At 45.1% G+C, this 27,051-nt stretch overlaps 1 protein-coding gene across 3 annotated transcripts in view; it reads left to right on the top strand.

Moving 5' to 3' along the window:
- The first annotated feature begins 395 nt into the window (after nt 1-395).
- PGCKA1 (PDCD10 and GCKIII kinases associated 1) overlaps nt 396-27,051 on the top strand; it is an 87,730-nt gene continuing 61,074 nt past the window's right edge. Inside the window, exon 1 of one of the 3 annotated variants that reach the window (XM_082728928.1) lies at nt 396-537. The gene's annotated coding sequence lies outside the window, so the exon portion shown is untranslated. Of the gene's footprint in view, nt 538-614; nt 635-15,881; nt 15,903-27,051 lie in introns of those variants that run through there. The other 2 variants (XM_082728926.1, XM_082728927.1) reach the window with 2 other exon arrangements.

Raw genomic sequence — 27,051 nt, 5'->3', positions numbered from 1 at the left:
TCTCTACTCCGATAGCGCGGGCAGGCGATAGCGCACACCACCAGGTCGAAACGGAAGAGTCTGGAACCCCAAACACAAAAATACGGGGTGAAGGGGTACAGATCTTTTTGCCCGGGGCCAAATTCCGCATCTCCCACACTAACGTCCCGAAGCAGAGCAGTCTCCCCTCTCCTTCCAGCAGGATAGAGAAGTAGGCGCCCAGACGCGTCCTGGCACGGGCAGACGGTGGGCACAAGCCCCGGCCGTGGCTGCTCGGAGAGGGCCAGCCCGGCTCCAAGGGTCGCACGGCCGGGGGCTCCCCGCGCGGCTCGGGGCGCGCAGGTAAAGGGTTACGCGTGCCGGGGAGGCTCGCCCGCCGGCCGCGCCACGTGACGCGCCGGCCCAATGACTGCGCCGGGGCGGCCGCTGCTAGCGCGGCGGGCTCCGGGCTGCGCTGAGCCGCTGGTGTTTCCCGGCGCGGCCGCCCGAGGCCGGCGAAGCCATGGGCGCCGCGACCCCGCCGCCGCCGCCGCCGCCGTCGCCGCCGCCCGGCCCCAGGTAGGGACCGTCCCTCGCCCCGCGCGCCCGACCCCGTCGCGGGCTTGCCTCCTGCCCCGCTCGGCTTGGGGACACTGTTTCCCCCACTTTCTCGCAGGTCGTTCTTATTTCTTTACTTCCTTCTGACAGAGGGGGTGAAAATGGGGCGAGGCAGGGCTCAGTTTGATTACTTCGGAAAAGTCACGGAATTCAACAAAGGCACGGAAAGGGAGGCCAGATCCAGCGCCCACGGGGTGCGGGAAGGGGGGACGGCGGGCGCGGGCGGGACTTCTACGAATGCCCCAAACTCAACACCGGGACAGTTGGGAAAGCTGTGGTGTATGAAACAGTTCTGGTTTAAATCCCTAATTAATGAACTTTCAGCAGCGCCCGAGAACTTGAGTTGGAAAAACTGCAAGAGATTGTCATTATTTCTAAGTGTCCCCCTCCCCCATTTTTAAACATCTGAGCGTTTTCGAATAAAAGGGAAATGGAATGCTGACCGCCGCTGTTTCTTTGAAATGTCCTTGGGTCCCAGGATTTGCTCTGGTGGGGGTGCTGGCGCCCTGGGTGGCGCTGGTGGGAAGGGGTGGGAAGGGGAGGGTGCAGCGCTAGGAAGCTGCACGTGTTGAAGGAGCATATCAGGTGCAAACTGTTAAATGGTCACAAATTGTTTGTTGAATATTTAACAATTAGGCAAGCATCTCCCGGGTCGATTGCTTGGGTCTCATTTGACCTTGGCAGCCCTGATGAGGTGAGATTTTCACAAACCACCACTGAAGAATTTTTCCAGTGATACAAGACAGATTTTTAAATCAGTGGGACTTTTTCCCCCCACTCCAGGACTGTAATTAACCTCAAAAATAAAACAAAAACTCCCTTTAGTAACTTAGTACATTTTATTTTCCATTGTGGTATAGACTTTTGCCCAGTGAATTTAGAGGAAGTCAGTGTTCCAGGAGGTGGTTCAGATCATTAAAGAATAGCGTGTTTTATTTTTTTCCTGTCTCGGTGAGAATTACTGGTGGCGCTTTTCACACGGCTTATGAGTGTCCTGGGTGGGCTGTACCCACACTGTTGTGAGGAGCAAGGCTGTAGAAAAGATGAGAAACATTTGAGAGTTGAATCAGAAAGAAATAGAAAGTGGTGGCTGCTTTTAAACACAATAAATTTTGTTTATTCCCACAAAAATGTTCCACTTATACGCACATCTAATCCTCCGGTTAATATTTTAAGGAGACAGATGTTAAGGTTCTGATGCTGCACATCAGTATCTATAGAACACCTCAGCGGTCGTGAGGCAGGTCTTTGAAACTGCGCTTTGAAGCTCTTAAGGCTAAGTGGGACTCTGGGGTTCTTTATACTTCTGTAACGTGTGAAGAATCAGATATAGGAAGCTGCCTTGATCACAGAACAGGAATGGAACAGACATGATGAATACAGGAGGTGGGGTTGGACTTATTTCTCTTCTTTGCTCACTCCGTGTCCATCCTGGTCCTGCTCTATCTGTTCGGCAAGTACGGGATAAGTACCTGTCTCGTCGCATCTGGCCCCAGGGCCTGGTCCTTAATGGCTCTAACAGTTTCCATTTCCAGTGACATCTTTGCAATGTTCTAGAGCTTGTGAATATCTAGATTAAAACCAAATAGAAACTTGCAGGTCATGTAAGTATGTTCAATAGCCGAAAAATGGAATGATTATCCTGACTTCCCACCTCATGTCTTTCTGAGCTTGGAAACACAACCTAGCCAAGTTCTGGCCAGAACCACATCCCAGCCAAAGGGCAGTGCAGATACTTGACTTCCTTCCTCCTGGAACTGCCCTGCCTTTGGGCCCTCAAGAGCCCATTTACTGAGCTTGGAAGGGATTCCAGTCTCCCAGTAGCTAGCTGGGTTTCCTCCACCTGGCCTTCCAAATTCCTTTGGTTTCACAATGTTTCCAGTAACCCTGAATCTTGGGTTCTTTTGAGGTCTTGGTTAAATAGTAGCTAGCTCCTGCTTTTTTTTTTTTTTTTTTTTTTGGTGCGAGGGTGTGGGTCATTAGATTGATTATCTGGTTGCAGGTAGACTTTCTAGATACCTAGAAAAGAAGAGTCAATGGACTCATCCTAGGGGAGGATAGACTTGAGCTGTCACCCATCTGCAGGTCAGATGGTTCACCCAGTTGTAGCCTTTCTTAATGTGGTCAGCACCTGAATACTGTTGTAAGAGAATGATATGAAAATGAAATCTGTTGTCTACTCACACTCCCTTTTCACCTGAGAATATCCTGGTACCATAGAGTTTGGAATCTTCGGAAGCACTATATATCATCAAAATGACCCTATCCTGGGACACCAGACCTGGGGGTCTCAATCTGTTAAGCATCTGCCTTTGGCTCAGGTCATGATTTCAGGGTCCTGCAATCAATCCCCATGTTGGGCTCCCTGCTCAGCGGGGAGTCTGCTTCTCCCTCTTCCCCTCTCCCCTGCTGTTCATGTACATTCTCTCTCTCTAATAAGTAAAATCTTTAAATTTAAAAAAAAAAAAAAAAGACCCTATCCTAAGACTTAATATAGCCATCAGGTGAACATGTGTCCTGAAGCAGATATTTATGAGAAGTGAAAACACTAGTTCAGTGTGATCCAGCATCTTGGGAAAGATGTTCCTGAGCTGTAGCGAATATTAAAAGAAAAAGGAGTAGGTCTCAAATTTTACCCCGAGCAGCGAATTCCGTTCTACTCAGTGGACACGTGGCTCTCTGAAATGAAGGGAAACCCTTTCCTGACCTTGGAGACAGCAAGTTTGTAAGGCCAGAGATAATCAGACACACATTCAGTGGGGTGCCAGGGGCACCGTCCTTGCCTTCAGGGACCTTGCCATCTTCAGATAAGCCAGTGGAGCATTTTAGGCAGAGCAGCTCTGTTTTTAGAAAGTTCTCTCTGGCTATGATGAGAAGACTGAAATGGGAAAGATCCCAGCAAGGCAGCTGCTGTAACGCTCCACCCAAGAGGGGAGTGAGAAGTGAATTGATTCTGAAGGTACTTAGCAGGACAAAGTTATTGGGCACATCAAGCCAAGATAATATGGGGGTGACTCAAGTCTCTGCAGTTGATTTCCATGTCTTTTCCAAAACACATCTGTTGCAGGCAGGTAGCTGCCTGCCACGTGCTTTCCCTTCTACGGATGTTACTCTCGGGCTGCATGCCCTTTGTTTCTGTCACGGGGAAAGGTGTTGATAAAGAATGATCCAAGTATAGTTCTCACTTTCAACAACCCAGCGCTGCTTCACGCAGACTTAAATGCATACATCTGAGGGCTAAGTTAGGATCTACGGTTACCCTCATTTTGCATGCACACTCACCGATTTAGCTCAACTCCTTCTAGGAATAAAAACACCCTGACTCTTGACTGGGTAGCCGTCATCGAAGGGGACAGCCGGGCAGCATGACGTGTGTCACCGTGTCAGAGTGCACCCCAGTGGGACACATGAGGCACTGAGGGCCTACAACAGAGGGACAGTCACCTCTGTCACTGCCCCACACAGAGCTCTATCATGCAATGTGTATTCAGATTTATGTGTGATTCACTTATTTCGGAGTCCCAAAGTCCATCTCTACACGCTAGAGCTTGGACATTTCTTGTGATTTTGGTGGTATGTCTTTTTCCTTCCATTTGGTAATTGAGTGCAAACCTTGGGTCATTTAAGTGTGATAAAGATTGGGTCTGCATGTCAAGGCTGTGAAGCATTAGCCCTCTTCTTTGGTGGTCAGGGAGCCAATAGGCTCACCTCCCAGATTCTGCATAAGGCCGTTCGGATCAGTGGGAGATGGAGTCATAACCAGCTGCTAAACACCGAAACCAATATAGCAAAGGTTGCCTGTGATGACATTCTGAGTCGGCAAGACAGGAAAAACTGGGTTCAGAACCGTCTGTTAGCAAGGAAGTAAGTGTCGCATTCTGGAAAAGTGCACCCTCAATCCTTTTTAGAAACAGAAAAGAACTTTAAAAAATCACTTGTTCTGAGCACCTTAATTTAGAGGAAACTGAGGCTCCGAGAGGCAAAATGAGGTCATACGGTCACCTAACACAAAAACTGCTGGGACCACATCCGAGAACCCCAATTCCCAGTGCAGTCACCTTGCTACTACTGGTTGAAAAGGACAGATTTTAGTGGTATGGGGAGTTGATTCTTTGGTTAAGTAGCTTTTCCCCAAAATATTATAACAGCCACTATTTACAGAGAAATTACTTACGTAGAATATCGATTATCTGTTGCTGTGTAACAAACTGGTCCAAAAACGTGGTAGCTGAAAATGGCTTCTGTTGATTTAGTTTATGACTGTGTGGGTCAGCAGTCGGGACCTGGGGGCGGCACTGGACTTGTCGGACTCCCTCATGCATTTGTCACAAGGCAGCCCTGCCCCCGCCACCTGGGCTGGTTCACTTATTCACCACCTACTGGCCCAGGGCAGTACGAGGGAGCATGGAAGTCGTGCTCCGTGAAGCCCAGGCTGAAAGGGACCCGAGCTGCTTGCTTCTCCTCCAGTCTCCTCTAAAAGCCAGTGAGGAGGCCAGCCCAGACTCAGAAGGTGGAGAAGTAGACACCACCTTTGACAGGAGGAACAGGCAAAATCAGCTTAGAGAACAGGAAGGCTTTGGGGAGGGGTGGGGAATCATGATCATTTTTGCAATCTACCGCATTGGCCAAGCACTCGCATAACTTAACGTAAGTTACTTTTCCCAGCAACGCTTGAGGTGAAGGCAAAAATCCTATTTTACAGGTGAAGACACTGCAACCCAGACATGTCAGTCTGAGTTAGGCAGGAAACGCAGCTGGCCAGGAGCGGAACCAGCTTTAGTTCTCAGATCTGACCCAAAGCCCATGTTTGTAACCAGCACACTGTTCTGCCTCTGCTGCAGGACAATACAGGGACAGGGAGGGATGGTGTTGTCATACAACTCAGGGTTCCATATGAACCCAATTTAACTTTAAAAATACTTTGACTTCATTTATGTGGTAAAAGAAAGAAAATCAGGGACGACTGTGCCCTCAAAGAACGTATGGTGTGTGTGCATGGGCACCCAAGCTGTTTAAACAGTGAGATTCAGAGTAAAGAGAAATAAGCCAGCTGGATCATCAGAAAAGCGTAGTAAGGGACAAGATAATGAGCTTAGGGGAGCCAAGGGAAAGACTAATTTGAAAAGAATTGTTATCTATTTATTAGTGTCTCAAAGGATCTTCTATCACTTATATAAGACAGGTATTAGTCTCATTATACAGAGAAATTCCCCGCCCGAGGCCCCACAGTGAAGAGCTGATGAAGACAGCATTCAAATCCATGTCCTCGTGTCTCCAGAAGCAACCCTCCACCATTTTTTCCTTAGAAAGCCAAGACCTTTGTACTCAAAAGTGGTGTCCATGGTCCGGCAACATGGCGGCCCACCTGGGAGCTGGTTAGAAATGCAGTCTTGATGCTACCTCAGATCTGTGGAATCAGAATCAGCATCTTAACAACATCCCCAGACGATTCCTAAGTACAGTGGAGTCTGAAAACCAAAGCCTGAGAACTTGCATTCTGAGGAAAGAAAAAAAAAAAAAAAAAAAAGGAAGTGAGATGGTTCTGGATTGCCAGGGTCTGAACTGCGTTTCCACACTTTAAGGCTGGGATGTTACTTCTGCCTTCTTTAGCCCTGAAAAGGAAGATCCTTTCTGATGGAACGGTAGTTTTGATTTTCTGTTTGCTTTCAGGCAGGTTCTCCCCCTCCTTTGAGTCGTAGCAGTTTTTCAGCTTTGGCTCAGAAGTTTGGCTAAGAAGTTCAAACAAAGTTCCAAATCTCTATCCCTTGTCCTTCCCTGTATATAGTGAAAGAATTGTTTTTGGCAGGCAGTGAGTTATAATGGAACAGCTCTCCCTATAGTTCTTCAGTTTATTAGATCTTCCCCGTGACATCTGTAGAGATAGGGTTATTGTGCCCCTTTCATAAGTTAAGGACAGTGAGAGGTCGGGATGTCACTCAGCTAAGACTTGAACTCCGGTCTACTGACTCCCAGCCGAGTCTTCTGACTAACCCACAAAGCACTCTGCAGGTTTTCTGTTTGGTTTTTGGAGGAAATTATCAAACTGATCAATTTTTGCTCTGGGGTTCCCTTCCTTCCTTCCTCATAGATACTGTGCCAAACTCAGATGCTTGAAGTTAAAATTGGGGATTTTAAAGTAATTATTTCATGGAAACTTAAAAATGCCTCATAAAAACATTTTCGCTCTCACCTCTTTTCCTTATCGAGTTGAATCCCTGTGTTGATTCCAGTAGCAACAAATCACACTTTATATTTCAAAGGATGTAATTTTGCAACCTTTTCCTTTGATTCTTTCAGTGATAGAAAGATCTTTCTTTTCTCCAAGTAAAATTTTAAGCCTATTTTCTTAAGCAACTAAGCTAAGGCTCCGAAAATGTCTGTAGATTACAGAATCGTTACCTGGAAAGGAGCTTCAATGATCCAGACACCTGGTTTTAGGGATAAGACTACCAAAGCCTGGGGAGAGAAAGCTGTTCTTTCTAGGATACCCAGCAAGTCAGAGGCAAAACAAAGGCAGGACCCCTAGGCTCCACTCCCTCCCCCCACTCCCCAAGCCCTGTACTCTTTGACTGAAAGACTTCAAAGCAATTCTTTCCCCTGTTGTGTTTCCCAGCCTCTGCTGGGCACCCTGGGGAAGTTGGGAGAGCTGGAGTTTTAAGGTCAGGGTCACTATGACCCACCTGGGTTTGAATCCTGGTTTGCTGCCTGTCTAGCATGTCCCAGGATGCATTTACTGCTGCAGTCATCTCTAAAAAGAATCATAAAACAGAGTTAATGGGCTAGACAGTCAAGAATTAGTTTACAAAGTCCAATTTATCTGCATTCTCTTTTGAACTTGACAGGACAGGCTTTATGATCCTCACCGGGATTTGGTTTTGGTGAGGGAGGCCAAATGTCCTGGAAATGGACACAGTAACAGTTTCAGTGCAGCGCTGCAACCCAGGCAGGGGTCCAGCCTCAGAAGACCACTGACAGAGGCCTGACCCTCCCGCCTTAGGTTAGTTCAGCCTCCATTACTGATGGGCGGCTTTCTCTTGTCAAAGCTAAAGGCCAGCGTTTCCTGTGCTGAAGTGCAGGGCTGAGATGTGGTTCCAGGGAGGTGAGCCTGAAAACAAAGGGAAGGGTAGAGCCGTCACAGCCCTCTGGTGTGGAGCAAGCTAGAGGGTTGTCTTCCAATAATACCCTGCCTGAATTCAAAGATTTAATGGAGCAAAAGGAATGTGACTTCCATGTAATCCAAAAAAAAAAAAGCTGAGGTATCTTTAGAGAAAGTAAAATTACTGAAATTGCACCCTTGACGGGCAGTTACCCTGTAAGAGTTCATTAGACGAATAAAAAGCAGAACAAGCAAACAAGCAGGAAAAAAAAAAAAAAAACACTGAAGAATTTGCCACCCTAGCACTTTGTGGGGCCCCTAATGGCAGGTGTGACTGGGTGAGGCACACGTCCGCGCATGCCTTAAGTCAGAAGCCATCAGAATCATCCCCTCAAACACAGATGGCCGCGTCCTATGCATGTTTGGTCCCATTAAATGTCTTTACTCATTTCTGTTTGTAAGTGCTGACCGTCTAATTCATGTGAGCCTTTTAAAAAGACGCTGGGAGCAAGGTTGTATTTTCTTCTATCACTAAACCATTTGGTCCGCTGCCCTTCCTGAGCGATCCTGGAGGAGTGAAGGCTGGAACCCACGCTCCCAGAAAGCCCCGAATGACGGCTGGACCGTCATCAGCCTTGAATCCCAGTTCTGCCATTTGATTAATTTCACTTAATCTTCGGGCTTTCAGCGTCCTTATCCGTAAAACTGGGAAGCTACCTGAGTGTTTCTCCTCGCATGCATCCGCCCTTGGTAGACGTGTAATAATAACTCCGAGTCTTAGCCTGTGGCCTCCAGTTATCTCAGATGTAAAATGTGAGGTTTGAACCAGAGCAGCATCATGGGGTATGGAAGGGAAGGAAAGGACGGGGCTGGGGGAGGCGATCAGGTGACCCTCACCCCCCACCCCCCCGCCACACACACAGCTCACTCCAGCTTTACCATCGATAAAAACCACACGGAGTGTGCAACCACCCTGGAAAACAGCATGGAGGTTCCTCAAAATGTTGAAAATAGAACTGCCCTATGACCCAGCAATTGCACTACTGGGTATTTACCCTAAAGATACAAACGTAGTGATCTGAAGGGGCATGTGCACCCAAATATTTATAGCAGCAATGTCTACAATAGCCAAACCATGGAAAGAACCTAGATGTCCATCAACAGATGAATGGATCAAGAAGATGTGGTATATATACACAATGGAATACTATGCAGCCATCGAAAGAAATGAAATCTTGCCATTTGCAACGACATGGTTGGAACTAGAGGGTATCATGCTTAGTGAAATAAGTCAAGCAGAGAAAGACAACTATCATATGATCTCCCTGATATGAGGAAGTGGTGATGCAACATGGGGGGTTAAGGGGGTAGGAGAAGAATAAATGAAACAAGATGGGATCAGGAGGGAGACAAACCGTAAGTGACCCTTAATCTCACAAAACAAACTAAGGGTTGCTGGGGGGAGGGGGGCTGGGAGAAGGGGGTGGGATTATGGACATTGGGGAGGGTGTGTGCTTTGGTGAGTGCTGTGAAGTGTGTAAACCTGGCGATTCACAGACCTGTACCCCTGGGGATAAAAATATATGTTTATAAAAAAATTTTAAAAATTAAAAAAATAAAAAACACACACAGAGTGACAGCAGACTTCACATTTTAGATACACAGGATTTGCCCTGGATTTCTAACCAGATATATAAACTTCCCTTATTATAAAGTCACCAGTGAAATCTCTGTCTAGGCTCTGTTTTAAATGCTCGGTCTACCTCAAGCATAGAGAGAAACCGGGAGGGGGGGGCGGGGGTGATGGAGTCACAATTCCATGTTTGTATTAGTGGGAAATAGGGAGGGTGCCAAGACTTCATTAGAGGAGACAAGTGTGGGGTTTTTTGAGAAACCAGAACTTCGTTGCATGCTGAAATGATCATTCTGTAAGTGCCAAGACTAAAGGAAACTATAAAATCTGGAGAAAAGAGGCATGAAGGGTGCCCGGGTGGCTCAGTGGATTAAGCCGCTGCTTTCGGCTCAGGTCATGATCTCAGGGTCCTGGGATCGAGTCCCGCATCGGGCTCTCTGCTCAGCGGGGAGTCTGCTTCCTCCTCTCTCTCTCTCTGCCTGCCTCTCTGCCTACTTGTGATCTCTCTCTGTCAAATAAATAAATAAATTAATAATCTTAAAAAAAATAAAATAAAAATAATTTAAAAAAAAAAAAAGAGAGGCATGAAGATGATGACTTTTTCCTGGTCCTCGTTTCTGCGAAGGATTTTCAGAATAACCAACTCAGCATTTATAGTATTTAAAAGAGACAGCCTTTGCCTCACCTTTGGTATTTTATAAATTCTGCATCCTTTACTCTGTGAGTTTGATTGGATTAGTTTAAGAACTTTATTGTAAAGTGTTTTCACTATAGCGGGCCTATTCTAGTTAGTGAACTTAGTGCCGTAAAAAGCTTTTCTGCCCCCTCTACTAATGCTGTGTGGACTAAGATCTAAAGGTTCTATTGAGCAAATGTCTGCGGAGGCCAGGCCAGCTGGCAGGGATACAAAAGTGAACAGAACAGACCCGGACACAGTCTCATAGTTATCAGCGTGATCACAACAGACGTGTCCCTCTACCTTTCTGTGTGGACGACGGGGAGCGAGGTCCTGGGCGCTGCCAGGGTATGGAATGGGAGCTGGGGCCTGGGCTGAGAGGGAGGAAGGGCTTCCCTGGGGAACCATGTCCACACAAGACGAGAGGGTGAATTCGCAGGAGGCCTGGGAGCCCCCACGGCAGGGGAGGGAACAGCGCAGTCACACGGCCAGAGGGGACAGTGGTCCTAGAAGTGTTCTGAGCATGAGGAGTACCAGGAGAGGTAGGCAGGAGGCGGAGGACCTTGTTGGCCACGAGCTATATGTAATCTGACCTCTACCAATGTGATCCTTCCTATTCAATTAGGGGTTTTTGGTGGATGTCGAAACCTCCACTATCTAGAGTTGAGCGAGGGTAAAGGTCGTCTTCCTACCGCCTCCCACGTGGTCCACAAGCAAATCTCCAGCCTAGGGTGTAGATTAAAAACATACTCATACATCCCAGAGCCTATGCCAATGGATCATAAAGCAAATTATAGACCGGACAGGCATTCTAAGCCAGTGGCCTTAAGAACAGTAAGAAGCTATTGAAGGTTTTTAATGGATAAGTCATAAGATTTGCTTCTCTGGAGGCAGAGCTGGGGAGAGAGAAGACCCACAAAGGGGCTGTGGTTGTAGGACCTGTTGTTGGACCTCCACTTGAATAAAGGGGAGGTCTTTGGATGGAGAGAAGGACACAGCTGGCTTCCTGAGACACTGAGTGACAGCACCGGTACCTGGTGACAGACGGGAATGGGAAGAGAAGCAGGCAGTGTCCAGACTGAATTTTAGGACATGGGTATACAAGAAATTTTATAGTGTTAGAATCAGTGTTTATAATCAAAAAGAAAAAAAAAAAGAGCAATTTCTATGTTGTCAATAGGTGTCGGCTAAAGAAAGTATAGCTCACAGACGCAGTGCAACACCCTGTACTAATAAACATAATGAGATGTATGTGATGACATGGTGGAATGATGCCCAGGATATAATTTTAAATTCGTAAGAATTTGTTGAAGAAACATATACTTGGCGTTCCATTTTAATACAGATAGTAATGATTATAATTAGCACTTAGCAATAGTAATGATTGTAAGTAGCACTTAGAATTAAAATATCTAGAAGAAAAAAATTCCAAACAGTTAACAGCATTTATCTGTGAAGCAGCGATTACTAGGGATATTGGCAATCTACATCTGACATTTCTGTACTCTGGGTTTTTGCAACAGAGAAATCAGACCTTGTAGAAAATGAACAAACTACCCTAGTTCTATTATGAAAACTCTTGCTCATTCTACCCCAGAGTGATTACTCCCTCTTCTGAACACACAGGCCACATTCATTCCAGAGTGTGAGACCCAAAAAGGGCCTTAGCCATCCTTTGATTCACTATCTCCATTTCATCTCCGGGGCTGCTGAAGCCCAGAGAGGTTAATGGCTCGGCCAAAGTCACATGACCCTGAATTAATAACAGAGCCAAGACTGGAATCCAGGAATATGCATACTCTCACTCTAAAACTCTTCCTACTACAACAAGCTAAGTCTTCTCTAGCACACACTGTATCTATGAATAACTTGGCTTTTATTGGACTGTCCAGTAAATAAATCTTTGTCTGTCACTGAATGATGTGCTCAGACTCTGTCCGTGTCTGGCGTTGTGCTCTCAGTACTCTGTAAAACTCTCATTAAAGCAACGGGTAGGGGCGCCTGGGTGGTTCACTGGGTTAAAGCCTCTGCCTTCAGCTAGGGTCATGATCCCAGGGTCCTGGGATAGAGCCCCACAATTGGGCTCTCTGCTCAGCAGGGAGCCTGCTTCCCACCCCCCCGCCTGCCTCTCTGCCTACTTGAGATCTGTCTGTCAAATAAATAAATAAAATATTTAAATAAATAAATAAATAAATAAAGCGATGGGTAGACTGTAGACTTCAGATCTAAGAGGCAGGACTAAAATTTGAGGAGGACAAATACACCCACAATCCCCCTACCTCCACTCCCTCCCCCATTCTCTCTCTCACGCACACACAGAGTAGGGACAAGTTGGTGCACTGAGCCACATGGCCTCCTTGGTTATACTGGGAAAATAGACTTTGGATTTGGGGAGGTTCAGCAAGTACCCTTCTCCCCTGCCACAAGACCCCCATATTTTGGACCTTCCAAAGGCAAAGGCATCCCTATTCAAGGATTCCTTTAATTAGTTGACCATTTCAGTGACTTCCCATAGCTGTCTTCTGAGCTCTCCCTCCCCTGGAAAGTGGGTTTTAGAGACTCTGACCTTACAGAAACTCAGCTGATCCCAGCCTGACTGTGGGTTCAGAGCATGGTTTAGATTGTCCACGGTGCGTGGTAGTGGCCCAGTGAACTAGATGATTCTGGATCAGGATTCATTGACTGAAGCAGGGGATAGGGAACGACTTTGTCCTTAGACCAGGAGTTAGCTAGGGACAACTGGGGAGCTGCGTTAAGCAGCCAGTGGAGGACTGTGTTTGGCTTTTCCACCTTTGGTGCCTGATTCTTTGCTCCTTCTCCCCTGAAGCTAATCAGAATTCTTTTGTCTATAATGAATTACACCCCACATCTGGTGTTCATCACCTAAATGGGCTGCTGTCTCTTGGAAACTATGCTGCTCCCATTAAAAAAATTTGGTAAGCTTGTTTCCAGTGTTTTATTAATTTATTTCAACTCAGCATTTTCCATATCTTAAACATTTCCACTTTTTAATTACCATCTGTTTGATTATTTTTTAGACTCTTTGCACTCGCCCCACCATCCCCCGACACACTATGCGTGCACACACACACACACACACACTTATATAAAACTTAAGTTCTTCCAAATCAGTTGTTTTTCCTCCTGTTGCAAATCCAGAAAAGGATGCTGTATCTTTAAGTTTGGAGATATTTTATAATTGTCTTTGAAGTTTCAGTTTTCATTTGTTTGCTTTGGGTGGGACGTGGAAAAATATTTGCGTACTGTATGGTACTAGCCTTCAGAATGCACATGTTCATGAATTTCCTTCTCTGAGAAAGGTGGCAGAGAACCCACTGGTGATGCTTTCCCTTTTTAAGTGTTTGCAAGTCTGTGAACTTCTGTACTAAAAATTGGTAAGTTCATTAAGTATTAATGTTGGGCCTTAGAAGAGGTTTCTGAGACATTTCGAAAGTGTGAAACTTCAGAAATGAAACATTGGGTTTTCTAGAAAGTTCTATATTATCTCCAAAGCTACCTTAGTTATATGATCAGTATTTTCACTATAGTCATTAATAACAAGGCAATGATGAACTCTAATAATTTATTCAGAATAATATTTTTAGAAATTTTTATTTATTTTTAAATAAGTTTTTTTTTAATGTTTAGGTAAGATCTTTAAATTATTTTGAGTTTGTTCTCTTAAAACAAGTTTGTTTGTTTGTTTTCTTAAGGGAATTAAAATTCCAATAGTGCAAAAATTCTTAGTGACTCATCAAATATGCATCAAGCATTTCCCAGATGCCAGACCGACAGAGAAAGTAGAGGTCAGCCTGCCTGGGAACCCCACCACTGTACATTTTTCACAGATATTAACTTTAACAGGCAAAGTTCTTGAATCCCATGCTCCCACACCATACACTTGGAACATAAATCCGTTCATATTTTTTTTTTTTTTTTAAGTAGGCTCCATGCCCAGCGCAGAGCCCAGTGCAGGGCTTGAACTCATGACTCTGAGATCAAGACCTGAGCTGAGTTCCAGCATTGGATGCTTAACCTACTAAGCCACCCAGGCGTCCCTCATTTGTCATATTTATTGAGCACTAACTGGATGCTAGGCATTGAGCTATGTGCTGACCAGGATACAGAGGAGAACAAATAGAGTCCCTATCCTCATGTGGCTTGTAATATCTACTGAGAAAGAAGAACATGACACAGTCACATAAATAAAACTAGAATTTCAGCCTGTGGTGCAACAAAGGAAGGATAAAAGGGGTGTATAAGAGTCTTTGTGGGATCTGATTTAGACAGGCGGGGAGAGAGGTCAGGGAAGGCTTTTCAGCGAAAGTGACAGGCTGAAACAGGAAGAAAGAGGACAGCTTAGCCGGGGAGAGAGGTGGAGAAGAAAATTGGTTACATATATATATATATATATGTGTATATATATATATATATGTATATATATATATATATATTTTAAAGCAGGGAGCATGATTCTAGAAGCCAAGAAACCCAGTTTCTAGTTTAAGAGATCCTAGCAACTACCCTTGAGCACATCTTAACGTCTGGTTGCATTTTCCTGAACCCAGAGACTAACATTGAACAGAGACCTCTAGGATTTCTCCTCTGATCTCTGATGAGTATGGACTGCTCCCTTACCCGAAGCTCTGTTGGCTCCAGTTGGGCCATTTCTGGAGCCGTCCCCATCCCGGCCCAGAATCAGTCTGTCCCCAGAAACTGTGAGTGGCGTGCCTGGCTGCCTGGCTGACCATGCGGCCAGACCCAGGGCGGCCCCCTGCAGCTGCCTGGCTCCCTGCCCCGCCCCCACCACACCCTATCTACCTTGCTATCAATTCTTTCCTCATTCCCTCCGTGCTCAGAGGATAAAGTGTTCCTTTTCCTGTTCAAGGTCAACCTGCTCACAGGGACTCCTTCGCTTTTAGCCTCGGTCCTCTGGGGCATTGCTTCACCAAGCAGTCATGCTGTTTCTGTCCCAAATCTGATTCACGTTCTTAGCATACCCTTCTTTCCTCCAAAAAAGGAGTCCATGCTCTCCTCGGTGAGTACACTGAAACCTTTTTCTTTTTTTTTAATTAAAATAAACACAGAATAAACATCTCTTCCTTGGAGCCTCATTATCTCCCTTTTGGCTACTTGCACCACTGCCGCACTCCTCCCCTCCCCAGTTTCCCTTATTAAAATATTAAGTGGAATTTTAAAGAATTCTTGACTCATTGCTACCTTTAAATGCAGTTCCCAGTTTCTCACTTCTTAGTTCACTCTTTATTTATGGTTATTTTTTTTCTACCCACACTGTGACGTGAAAAGTTCACTGATAAAATTTAAATCTGAAATTTCAATTTGTGACCATTTAGACGAACAGTCATGGGGCACCTGGGTGGCTCAGTCCATTAAGCGTCTGCCTTTGGTTCAGGTCATGATGATCTTGGGGTCCTGTGATGGAGCCCCGCGTTGGCTCCATGCTCAGCAAGGAGTCTGCTTCTTCCTCTGCTCATATTCTCCCTCTCTCTCTCTCTCAAATAAATAAATAAGATCTTTAAAAAAAAAAAAGAGAGAGAGAGACTAACAGTCATATTTCATCCCCATGCTTTATAGACTGTTCTGTGGCATTTTAAACTTCTGACATTGATGCTGCCTTCCTTTTTTGAAATTCTCTCCTTCCTTGAACTTCTGTTACACGATGATACTTCTCATTCCTGGTTTTCCATCTACTTCCATGACCAGTCCGTGTTTGCCTACCATCTGCTCGCAGGTTTAGAGTCCTGACTGTGTCAGCAGGGAAGGGTTGTGTGGAGAACTCAGAGCGCTATCGGATGGTGATGAGAATCATCGATTCCGCTCAGTGGCAGGTTGTGCGGGAGGTGGATGGATCAGAGGACCTGAGAATTAGCTGACTCGTCATTTGATTCTTGCCGACAGAGGTGAGACCTTTTTAAGGTATGGGTTCCATGTTAAAACAAATTATGTCTTTGTGAGATGGTGTTTTAGCCCTGGGAAGGTTTAGAACTAAGCATAGATATGATGAACTAAATAAAACCCAAAGTATTTAAAATTTTAGAGAAGTTTGTGAAAGAGCCCATATTCACTATTTTGAATATGTACCGTATTCACAGTGTGTAGGGTAATTTGTTATTTAACATGTTAAAAGTCTTATGATTCCACTTTAAAAATGTGTCATTAGCTGATTGATTTAGACTTCGGTTCCTCTAAGCTGAAACTTTTCAGATAGTTCCCCCCCAGATTAAAATTTTAAAATTAATTAATTTTAAAAGATTTTATTTATTTATCTGACAGAGATCACAAGTAGGCAGAGAGGCCCAACACGGGGCTCGATCCCAGGACCCTGGGATCATGACCTGAGCCGAAGGCAGAGGCTTTAACCCACTGAGCCACCCAGGCGCCCCTAAGATTAATTTTTATTTAGAGAGAATGTGAGCAGGGGGAGAGGCAGAGGGAGAGGGAAAGAATCTCGAGCAGACTCCCCACTGTGTGCGGAGACTGGTGTGGGGCTCAGTCTCATGACCCCAAGATCATGACCTGACCAAAATCGAGAGTTGGGCACTTAACCGACTAAGCCACCCAGGTGCTTCAGTTTTGCTTTGTTTTATACTGGATCGAAATGTTTATGACAGCTAAAGATTCACCTTATTTATGAGTTTATTAATTTTATAACATGACTGAAGTATTACAGAAGAGTTTGTTTATTGGTCACTGAGACACTTTTTAATTTTTTATTTATTTTTTTTAAAGATTTTATTTATTTTTTTGACAGATAGAGATCACAAGTAGGCAGAGAGGCAAGCAGAGAGAGAGGAGGAAGCAGGCTGCCTGCTGAGCAGAGAGCCCTATACGGGGTTTGATCCCAGGACCCTGGGATCATGACCCAAGCCAAAGGCAGAGGCTTTAACCCACTGAGCCACCCAGGCACCCCTGAGACACTTTTTTTAAAAAATCAAATATATTACATCTTTAAATAAAATGTTTAACTGTCCTTTCCTTTAATTAACCAAGTTAGAAAACCACTCTCAGAAGGATTGGCAGAGTTTAGAGAATCGCCCGTAGGCTATAAGATTTGCAGTTACCTCCACTCAAGAGAAAGCTACATTTTTAATGTTATTTTAATAAATGCCAAGCAAAAAAACCCCAGATAGCCACCCCTCATGTTATCTGGGGCTCTGGGAGATAGCCCCGCATTTCGCTGGCCACTTCCTTATTCCCCAGTTATGGGTGTGCCTGTTGGCTCCTCCCTCACTCCCAGCGCTTTGCGGGGGGGGGGGGGGGGGGGTTGGGGTTGGGGGCATGGGGAGAAGTGAGGGGGGTGAGTTCATCTCAGGGTGGGCTCATCTCAGGGTGTGTACCACCACTCATGACTCGGATGCTGCGACCTCAGTGCCCTATCTTTGGCCCCACACTCTGCACACAGCTGAGGACAGTTGATCCCTTGAGGACAACTGCCTGCTAGATCCCCAGACCCCTTTAAACTTAACCCATCTGAAACTGCAATCACCAATCCACCCTCACCAACCCCACTGATGTGCTCTCCCTCCCATTACCCTCAGTGGATGACGTCACCTAGTTCTCCTTCCCAGTGAGCTCAGGGACTCTGGGTCAGGGCACACTACCTGACAAGAGCAGGCATTCAGACAGAAAGGCCAGATAAGATACAGGTGACACGATACATGTCTTACAATGAACGGGAAGGGCGAGGCCCCATATCATGCTGATAGTAGTTCAGATCTCCTGGTCAGGCCTGTGGGAATAGCTAACATTTACAGAGCACCGCCTACATGCCAGGCACCCCAAATGCTGTATATATGTCATCTAACTTAAAGGGGTGGCTCAGAAAGGTTAAGCAAGTTGTTCAAGGTGACAGAGCTGGGACTAGGTCAAATTCTGTGTGCCTGACCCACAGAGCCCAGCCTCTTGGCCCACAGACTCCTTCCTCTGTGTCAGGCCCCTCCCCTCCCAGCAGGTGCTTCCACACCAGGTCAGATGGCCCTGACACACCAGTATACCGTGCCTTTACTGGTGTGCCTGTGAAGGCCAAATGACGCTTAGAAATTCAGACGTTCACTTATAATCATCTAGCAAACGTTCTTTCATTTCCCTATAAAAAACTCACTTTACCATTTTAGATCAAAATGCCAAAGCTTAATGATTTCAAAGATCAATACGGTCACTTCCTGAAGAAGTGAGACAGCAAATACAGAGAGAGATACAGCAAATACAGAAGATACAGAACGTGTTCTTTCCGCTTTCCTGTTCAACCTTCTGTGCATTTAGGAAAAATCCTGCTTGATCTTTCCATCCACTGCCTGACCAAGAAAGATGCGTTTCCCTCCATGTGGACACCAAACGTTGGGTTGAGAGGAAATGCAGCTGCAAGAGCACGTTTTAAGAAATAAAAATTGAGGAATCATCCTTCCAATACTTCCGCCTTCCCTCCTTTCTGCAGCCATAGAAACAAGGCTCTTTTTTCCTCCCCGCTGAGCTCTTCAGCCCTAGCACGAAATTCCTAAGAGGGGTAAAACTGGAACAGCTGTCTCCACCCCACCCCCTCACCCCTTGGGAGAGTAAAGCCTCCAAATTCAGGCTGCCAAGATTGAGACAGTGAAGATCCTTTGTTCAAAATACACATATCCCCAAAATTAGGAGCATTGGAGTCTGCAGTGCTCATTCCTGAATTCACTCGGTTCCCCCCCCCCCACCCCAAACTAGCCTGCTCCTCTTGTTAAGATTCTTGAAGTTGGGGAACTTTCATCTAGTTCTCTTCAGGAAACTGTGTATGAAAATATGCCACCTTTAGCAGTGTTTACAAAGTAGTTACTTAGAAGACCAGTTCCCTTCTATTTGAGTCACATAGGCAAACTTGAAAACTGAAAGGAGTCTAGATAAAGATATAATCACATGCACAGTGCCACAGAATAGGTTTCTAGAGAAGGGATTTTAGTGAGCAGGAACTCTCCTCTAATAATGTTAAACTAGAGCCTGAGGAACTTTAATTTCTAGAAGTGCTCCTGATGGTGGCCAAAACTCAAAATAATTTTAATTGTAGCAAAATAACTTTTCCTCAACTATGAAAAGTAAAAGAAAGGAATTGTTTTAGGTGAGGTGGAAAAGAACCACAACCCCAAAATAAGGTAGCCTGCTGCGTTCAGATAATCAGTAATTCAGGAGGAACTGGCCTCATTCTCTCAAGTGCACAGACTAAAAGGTGAACCCCTTTAGCACCTATTTTGATGCTAGTTAGGACCACAACCCTAGGACGCTTAATGTCCTCATTCTCCAGACAGGGTGATGAAGACACTAGGTTATCCAGACTGATGTGAGACTCCTTAATCCCAGGTCTTCTTTAAATATCTCTGAAGCCACAGAAATCTGTTCCTTAATCTCTCAACAGATAACATGTTGCCCATTTCTAGAATCCAAAAGCCATGACCCTTCAGCATCTTACTCTTCATTAGTAGATGCTGGAAATTCGTGAAGTTCACTTCATTATCCCATTTGATCTTCATATGTTTATCTACACACCAAGTAGCCATCACCGCAGGATAACAGGGTGTGAAAAGCAGAAGCATTTAGACACACCCAGGGTCAAGTCCCAGCTTTTGAACTTCTCAGCACCCCGGAGCTTCCTTCTCTTTGTAAAATAGGGGGAAATAATTGGGCCAACACTTATGGTATTACTGTTGGCCTAGAAGGTGGGAATCAAATCAGAGCATACACATGAAGAAATTGTGTTTGTTAATTTGTATGACTTCTTTTTCTTTTATTTTTTTTTTAAGATTTTATTTATTTATTTGGCAGAGAGAGATCACAGGTAGGCAGAAAGGCAGGCATGGGGAGGAGGGAAGTAGGGTTCCCTGCTGAGCAGAGAGCCCGATTTGGGGCTTGATCCCAGGACCCTGAGATCATGACCTGAGTCGAAGACAGAGGCCCATCCCACTGAGTCACCCAGGTGCCCAATATGTATGACTTCTGTAATCAGAAAACAATCTTAAAAACATATGTTAATAATAATGAAGTGTACCACTTTATAGTAGCCACTTGTGAGAATGGCTGACATCAAAAAGATGTGCATGACAAGTGTTTGCAAAGATGTAGAGAAATTGGAACCTTCCTACACTGCTGATGGAAGGGAAATTATGTATACACTTTGGAAAACATTTTGCCAGTTCCTTAAAAGGCTAAATATCGGGATGCCTTGATGTCTCAGTCAATTGAGCATCTGACTCTTGGTTTTGGCCCAGGTCATGATCTCAGGGTCGTGAGTTTGAGTCCCACTGGATTCTCTCTCTCTCTCTCCTTCTCCCTCTGCCCCAGGTTGTGTGTGTATACACTCTCTCTCTAAAAAAAAAATTTTTTTTTTTTTTAAGATTTCATCCATTTATCTGACAGAGATCACAAGTAGGCAGAGAGGCAGGCAGAGAGAGAGGAGGAAGCAGGCTCCCTCCTGAGCAGAGAGCCCGATGCAGGGCTCAATCCCAGGACCCTGGGATCATGACCTGAGCCGAAGGCAGAGGCTTTAACCCACTGAGCCATCCAGGCGCCCCTAAAAAAATTTTTTTTGAATAAAAAATAAATAGGGTGCCTGAGTGGCTCAGTTGGTTAAGCATCTGCCTTCGGCTCAGGTCATGATCCCAGGGTGCTGGGATCGAGCCCCACACCAGGTTCCCTGCTCAGCGGGGAGCCTGCTTCTCCTTCTCCCTCTACCTGCTGTTTCCCCTGCTTGTGTGCTCTCTCTCTGTGTCAAATTAATAAATAAAATATTTAGTGAATAACTAAATAAGTACATTTTCAAAAAAAAGTTAGACATGGAATTAACTGTATTACTCAAACATCCCATTCCTAAACATATGCCCAAGAAAAATGAAAACATGTGTCCACACAAAAACTTGAACATGAATGCTCATAGCAGCATTATTCATAATAGCCCAAAAGTAGAAACAGCCCAAACGTCCGTTGACTGATGCATGGACAAATAAAACGGGATACAGCCGTCCAGCAGAATAGGAATGAAGAACTGATAGGTACTCCAGGTGGATGAGCCTGGAAAATACCATGCGGAAGTGAAAGAAGCCAGACAGAAAGGCCACATTGTACAACTCCATCTGTGTGAAAGGTCCGGAATAAACAAACACAGAGACTGAAAGTGGACTGGTGATTGCCTAGGGCTGTGGAAAATGGGGTCTTGGCAGCTCATGCCCAAAGGGGAAGAATTTCTTTGGGGGCTGATGACAGTGTTCTGAAATTGATGGTGGCCTTGGTCACACAAGTCTTTGAGTACACAAAACAGGGTGAAGTGAACACATTAAGTAGGTGAAGGGTAAGGTATGTGAATTACATCTCAATCTGTTAAAATGTAATAAGGTGACAGACTTCTAAGTAATTTCAGTAACCTTGGAGGCTTCAAAGTTTTTGGAGTGGCGGTCAGTAGACATCTGTTAATTACCCCGTCAGAGATGGGTCCGTCAGTCCATGGGTTTTGACTTGCCGGTAGCTTTTGAGAATCTTCTTTGCTTGCAGCAGCAGTCCAAACGTGAGAAGCTTCAACCCTGGTCTTTGGTTTTTTGTTTTTTAGGTTTTTTTTTTTTTTAATTTTTGTTTGTTTTTAAAGATTTATTGAGAGAGAGAGAGAGTGGGGGGGGGGGAATCTCAAGCCAACTCCACGCTAAGCATGGAGCACAACGCAGAGCTCAGTCTTACGACCTAGAGATCATGACCTCAGCCAAAACCAAGAGTCAGACATTCAACGGACTGAGCCATCCAGCTGCCCCTCTGGTCTCTGTTTAATAAATAGTTTTATTGTTTAATCTCCTGATTGTAAAATTAATACATACAATTTGGGGGAAAAACTCAGAAAATAATGAGTTGTAAGCATAAGTTAAAGGAAACAAATAACCTTGTGACTCTGAGAGCAGTATTCCTTCCTGACTCCTTTCCAGGTTGGAAAATCTGATCTTGAACTTAGGTTTTCGAGTTGCACGTTCTCACTCCATGTCCATATGCAAACTGCATTTTGACAGAACCTTCTTGAAAATGATCACTTGAACCTGAAGACCTCTTCCTTCTGAAGGTGAATTTCCAGTCCTGTACATTACACAATGCCCAGATGCAGTGACCATCTGTAGTAATTTAAAAACACTTTGCTGACTTTGCACAGCCATTAGAGAGCTCCCCTATTTCACACTTTACACAATATTTTTCTTCCTGTCTTATTAACCTGTGTCCCAGGTTGTGATCTCCTTCAAGATTTACCTGATTCTGATTTCTCGAAGCCCTAGAAGCAGACCTCTAGAAATAATGGGCTCTAAGGAAATGCTGCCCAGATCTCCAGGCTTCTTAGACGCTGAGAGTCACACTGTCCACAAAACAGGCTCTTAGTGTAGGGCTGACCTAATGCGACAGGTGAATATAGTAGCCCATTATTTGTGAGGGGGGAAAAAAGTGTTATTTGGCTTAAGTCCACCAAACTAAGGTAGCCCTGTAAGGAAACAAATAACTTTCCCAGGCTTTGAATTGTCCTTTCAGTCAACACCTAAAATAATTGTAAATATTGTTCAGATAAGGAATCGGTCCTCTTATACTTCTGTTTGTTCACACAAGAAATACTTATTTGTAATTTGCCTTATAAAATACTATCCCGAGTTGGCCCTTTAGTACCAGGAAATGAACTGATGGTAAGGTATGCTACTTTCTTTAGGGAACCCATTTCCGTGAAGAAACTTAACTGGAAACAATCTTCTCGTAACTCCGTCAGCACTTTCTGCATCTCGCTCCGTCAAGGCTCGGCCGTTATTTTTATTGTTGATTATTCTTTCATGTGAGAGTGGTTTATTTTATCATATGGTGGTAAATTTGTTCTTAAAGTATGTCCCATAAATGTCTTTTTATCTCCCACAGCATGTTAATGGGAGGTCAAGCCCTAAATATTTCTTGATGAATTATTTGCCAGGAGGCATGGCTGGCCTTCCCGCAGTGTGGGCGCTGGTGAGCAAATTTCTTGGTCCTTCCTGTCTTTCTAAAGGAGCGATCAGAATCACCCTGTCTACGGGAAAACAGGAAGGAGCAGCTTTTTTTTTTTTTTTAAAGATTTTACTTATTATTTATTTGACAAACAGAGATCACAAGTAGGCAGAGAGGCAGGCAGAGAGAGAGGAGGAGGCAGACTCCCTGCTGGGCAGAGAGCCCCATTTGGGGCTTGATCCCAGGATCCTGGGATCACGACCTGAGCCAAAGGTACAGGCTTATCCCACTAAGCCACCCAGGCACCCCTCATTGTCCCTGTCTTTCACAGTTTCTACGGATAGAAACACTTCAGACATTTAAAAACAAAAAGCTACCACCCAGGGATGTGGTCTTCACCTTTGGGGCGCCTGGATGGTTCAGTGGGTTAAGCCTCTGCCTTTGGCTCAAGTCATGATCTCAGGGTCCTGGGATCGAGCCCCGCATCTGGCTCTCTGCTCAGCGGGGAACCTGCTTTCCCCCTCTCTCTGTCTACCTGCCTCTCTGCCTATTTGTGATCTCTCTCTCTGTCAAATAAATAAATAAAAATCTCTAAAAATTTGTTTTATAAATAAATAATAAAAATAAAAAGCCACACTCCCATGGGCATCTGCCCATTTTCCATATTGTGAGGCTTCCTCGTTGGCTGTGCCTGTGGGATGTGAGAAACTTCATCACTGAGGTCTCGTAAACCAAAGGACCTTTTGGCCTGTTTTCTTTTCCACCAGGAGTAGTTATAACTTGCTCCTCCTGTTGGACTCTGGGTCCCACTTCAAAGGCTGGTTAGGCTGAGGTGTGCGTCTGGTCCCTCTCTGGCACCAACATCACTGGGATGGATAGTTCTGTTCATAGCTGATCTACATCAGTTGGGAAGCGTCTGTGTAAGACCTTGCCCATTTTTTTAAATTGACTTCTTCATCTTATTGAATGCAAGAGTTCTGGATACAAATATTTGGTTTAATTAGATGATATGTGCATGTTCTAAATACAGATCTTCTGTTATTAAAAAAAAAAAAAAAAAAGGTTACACACCCGTATGTATCTCCAGAACTTATCCAGTATCCTATTCTCTGTATATTCAACTTCTCAAATGGGGCGTTTATTTCAAAGAACACTAAATGCAAATAAATGTATATTTCTTTTTTCTTTTTTTAAGATTCTATTTAGAGAGAGAGAGAGAGAGAGCGCGTGCGCATATTCATGAGCAAGGGAGAGGGGCAGAAGGAGAGGGAGAGAGAGACTTTCAAGCTGACTCCACGTCCAGCTGGGGCCCATCCGTTGTGGGGGCTTGATCCCACAACCCTGAGATCATGACCTGAGCCAGAATCAAGAGTTGGACCCTTCACCAACTGAGCCACCCAGGGACCCCAACTGCATGTTTCTAAGGACCCCAAACTTTTCTCTCTAACCCTGCTCACTTTTTTCTTCATAAAAGTTCTTCATGTTATGTCTCAGATGTTTTCTTCCCAGACCTTCAATAATTTAACTAGCTGTTTCACATAAGATGTTCTACAAACTCAGAGACTGTAGTCTAGAAGAGGGAGATTCAGCTATTAACCAGATAATCAGTAAATGTAAACTTTCAGTAGTAGTAAGTGCAGTGTGAATCAGTAGTGGAGGGATTTGACCCAGTAAGGAAGGGACGTGAAAGAAGCTTCTTGAGGAAGTAAAGGGTATTAACCAGGAAGAAAGTACAGCAGGAGCAAAATGATAATGTGGGTCTAAAAGAAGACCTGTGACGATAGGACCTGGGGCAGGAGATGGTTCAAGATAAGCTTGAAAATAGGAGTAGGAATTTTGTCTTCTTGTCTTAGGATCAGTGGGAAGCCACCAAAATGACTTTAAAACCATCAGGGTCAGGGTGCTGGCATGACCCAACCTGTGATTGGCAAAGACTGTCCTGGTGGTGTTTCTGCAGGGCAGGTTGGAAAGTACCCTCCGGTGAGGGCACACCCGTCAGGAAGGTTTTGCAGCGCACTAAGCAAGAAATGTGGGAAGTTTGGCCTGGGTCTCAGTGGCAGTTCTGTAGAAAGACGTGAATGAGTTCAAGAAGTATTTCAAAGATCGTCATCAGGAATTGGTGTTGGAGTGGAAATGTGAGGGAAAGACAGGTGTCAGAGATGACACACAAATCGTAGGAATCATGCTCCTGTGTGAATCAGCCCATTAAAGACTCTGAGAAGTCCTGTAGCAAACCAAGCTGGCTAACTAAGCCAGCAGGTCCCCAATTCATCTGGGCCTGGCATCTCCCACTCTTTTTCTGCTGACAGTTACTGAACTTCCTGGGAACTCTGAGTTAGCCTCTGTGGGCTTTTTACTTTGAACAGTTCCAAATATTTTTTGCATTGTTCTTGTTTTGTTTTGTTGTTGCTGTTTTGTTTTTTGAAACCCCTGCATTAGACCGCTTGGGCTGCCCTAACAAAACACCACACACCACGTAGCTTCAGCAACAGAGGTTGATTTTCCCACAGTTCTGGAGGCCGGAAGTCTGAGAGGAAGGTGATGGCCTCTCTGCTTCTCGCGAGGCCTCTCTTCTGGGCTTGCAGGCAGGTATGCTCGTGACCTCTGCACGTGCACGTCACTTCCACCTGCTGCGTGCCCCAGACTAGACTGGGGACCACCCAAAGCAGCTCATTTTGCCCTATTACCTCTTTTTTTTTTTTTTTTTAAGATTTTATTTATTTGAGAGAGTGTGAGAGAGAGCATGAGAGGGGAGGTCAGAGGGAGAAGCAGACTCCCCATGGAGCTGGGAGCCTGACTTGGAATTTGATCCCAGGACTCCGGGATCATGACCTGAGCCAAAGTCAGTCGCTTAGCCAACTGAGCCACCCAAGCGCCCCTGCCCGATTACCTCTTTAAAGGTCTTCTTTCTGAGTGTGGTCTGCAGTGAAGGTCTGAGGTACTGAGGGTTGTAACTTTAACATATGAATTGGTTGGGGGGCAGGGTGGGGAGCCACCTGAGCCCTGACCAGCCCCAGAGGCATAGAGTTCTCTCCTAAAGGTTGCACCACCCTTGGGACTCCAGAGCCCAAACCATATCCAGAGTCCTATGTTCCTGTGTCCCGAAGAATCCTGCAAGGTTTCCATCATCTGCAGTCCCCCAGTCCTCACACTGGCAGGATTGTTGTTACTCTGGCCTGGTAGTAATTCTGTTTAAAAAAAAAAAAAAAAAAGGTAAGAAAAAGGCAATATTCAGTACTCCGCTGATCGGCCCCGTTCCCAGATCCCAAAGACATAAATATTAGTGGAGGTTTCTGGATTTTTTGTCTAACTGGGTGAGACCAACATTTCACCTTGAGGACACAGAGTACCCAAGAGAGGTGAACAGCCATCTGCTGGGCCGCACTGTGCCTGCAACCCGGAGTGCAGCGTCCGTGAGGGCAGGCCTCCTGTTTGGTGGGTGCGGGGTGGGGACAAGAGGTTTGTGAGATGCCCCCTCTCTGCCCAGAAAGCAGGTCATTCAGCTTTTCTCTTTCCTCGGAGAGAATGGCTGAGATGACAATGCCAATAGATGATTCTGTCTTTTAAAAAACAAAAAACAGCCAGGACACTCTGTCCCTATAAAAATAAGGCAGCCCCCTCTTTCCTCCTATCACACTGGTATGGCACAGCCGTATTGGATCAGCCACTCAGAAGATCCAGCCAAGAAGTTTATATTTTATTATCTCATATACTATGTTATATTCCATATTTTCCACCAAAGTCATTCGGTTTTCCTGTGTACCTAGTTTCATCCATGCTTTTAAATGTCATCACATCATCTTTATTCGAATTAAGTCCCAGATGAATCACAAGCCAATGAAAACTGCCTGCTTATTTGCTGACTATAGACAATTTGTGTTAGGGAATGGGCCATAATTCCTTTTCCCGCTCAGTCCTCTGAAGTCTCAGAGTCTGTCTGCTGCTTTCTGGAACCTGGATATCACTGACTGAGTTTTTGTCTAAAATGCATCCCTCGTGTTATTCCAACAAGACAGGCAGAAGACACTTGGCTTACACGTCAGTCAAGAATAGAGTACTTGACAAGAATAGATGGTTTGGCCTGGCTTTACAAAAAACCACCAT

Source organism: Mustela nivalis (genome assembly GCF_964662115.1).
Source record: "Mustela nivalis genome assembly, chromosome: 4".
In the NCBI taxonomy this organism is placed as follows: Eukaryota; Metazoa; Chordata; class Mammalia; order Carnivora; family Mustelidae; genus Mustela; species Mustela nivalis.
This window is presented reverse-complemented; position numbering and strand designations above follow the sequence as displayed.